Below are 2,203 nucleotides of genomic sequence, written 5' to 3' on the forward strand. Positions count from 1 at the left end.
CGTGTCTGGCCAAAAATTTTTTTTAAATTAGCCAGAGGCCGGGCGCAGCAGCTCACGCCTATAATCCCAACACTTTGGGAGGCCAAGGCAGGCAGATCACCTGAGGTCAGGAGTTCGAGACCAGCCTGGCCAACATGGTGAAACCCCCTCTCTACTAAAAATACAAAAATTAGCTGGGCATGATGGCACACGCCTGTAATCCCAGCTACTCTGGAGGCTGAGACAGGAGAATCGCTTGAACCCAGGAGGCAGAGCTTGCAGTGAGCTGAGATGGCGCCATTGCACTCCAGACTGGGCTACAGAGCGAGATTCTGTCTCAGAAAAATAAAATAAAATTAGCCAGGCATGGTGGCACACACCTGTAGTCCTAGTTACTTGGGAGGCTGAGGCAGGAGGATTGCTTGAGGCCAGGAGGATGAAGCTGCAGTAAGCCATTATCACGCCACTGCACTCCAGCCTGGGTGACTTTGTGAGACCCTGTCTCTAAAATATAAATTAAACAAATAAAAAATAAAGACTGATGGAGTCCAACTCAAGAACTTTAATGCAAACAGGCAGGTGTGAGGGAAGAGAGAAGGAAGGATTGCTTTCAATCACCGGCAGCAAGATAAGGAGCAGTCCAGGAAAGCTTTCAGAAGGGGATGACATTGCTATTAAGAGAATTCAGTAGCTGCAGATAGAGCCTTTCAGATCGAGGAGGTGGCCCACGAAGGGGATCCCACTGTCACAAAACATAAAGGCTCTGCACTTCCGTTCCCCGCTCCTCAGAGAAAGAGGGTAAAACATAAAAGCTCTGCACTTCCGTTCCCCGCTCCTCGGAGAAGGAGGGTAAAACATAAAGGCTCTGCACTTCCGTTCCCCGCTCCTCGGAGAAGGAGGGTAAAACATAAAAGCTCTGCACTTCCGTTCCCCGCTCCTCGGAGAAGGAGGGTAAAACATAAAAGCTCTGCACTTCCGTTCCCCGCTCCTCGGAGAAGGAGGGTAAAACATAACAGCTCTGCACTTCCGTTCCCCGCTCCTCGGAGAAGGAGGGTAAAACACAAAGGCTCTGCACTTCCGTTCCCCACTCCTCGGAGAGGGAGGGTGAGAAGAGCTGGGCCCTCAGAACCCAGGACCACGTAAGAAGTTTTTTCTGTTTAAGACAGCCTTCTTCTCCACTATTTGTCTGGTAAATACCTCGTCTTCAAGCCCCAGCCTAAGGACGCCTCCTCTGGGAAGCCCACCATGACTTTTCCAGGCAGGGTTAGTTGTCCTGTCTGCTGCACTCCCACTACCCTCTGTTCTAGATAGTTAAGGAAATTTAGAAGTTAGGCAAACAGGCTCTGCCACCATTCTGCCTGAGTTCAAATCCTGGCTCAGCCACTGCCTTGCTGAGTCATCTGAAGCAAGGCAGTCACCTCTCTGGGCCTCAGTTTTACCATCTGTTAAACAGCGTAACGATGGCACTGTCCTCCTGAAGTCACCGTGAGGATGAAACAGGGCAATGTCCCTAAAGCAAGGGCCTGCCGTAGTGTCTGCTCTTGTTACTCATAACCCTGGGCTGCTCTTACTGGACGGTGCTTGTGACCGTAAGAACCCTGAGGGCCACGGCTATTCATCTCTGAATCTCTCTCTGCAGTGTTTAGAGGTGGTGTCCACAGGGCAGGTGTTCAATTTCTATCTTCTGAAGGACTGAACAAAACATGGCTATGAAAAGGGACAAAATGAATCAAGCCTTAATGCAAAGACACAGTAAATGCTGGTGAAATGATGGGAAAGGAGAAAGGAATGTAAGAAAGTAAATCGGGGAGAGGAGACGGTGCCGCGCCTTCAGAGCAGAAAAATTCCTATTAAATTCCTGTTCCGCCTGTAATCTCAGCACTTTGGGAGGCCGAGGCGGGCAGATCACCTGAGGTCAGGAGTTCGAGACCAGCCTGACCAACATGGTGAAACCCCATCTCTACTAAAAATACAAAAATTAGCCAGGCGTGGTGGTGGGCGCCTGTAATCCCAGCTACTCGGGAGGCTGACGCTGGAGAATTGCCTGAACCCGGGAGGCGGAGGTTGCAGTGAGCCAAGATCTCACCACTGCATACCAACCCGGGCAACAGAGCGAGCCTCTGTCTCAAAAAATAAAAAATTCTCGTTTATCTCTTAACGTGGGGACTGCCCATTTATATTTGGACGGTATTTTTCTCTGGCTTTCCCACTTCCCAGGGCCTTG

Source organism: Pongo abelii, chromosome 2, assembly GCF_028885655.2.
Source record: "Pongo abelii isolate AG06213 chromosome 2, NHGRI_mPonAbe1-v2.0_pri, whole genome shotgun sequence".
Lineage (NCBI taxonomy): Eukaryota > Metazoa > Chordata > Mammalia > Primates > Hominidae > Pongo > Pongo abelii.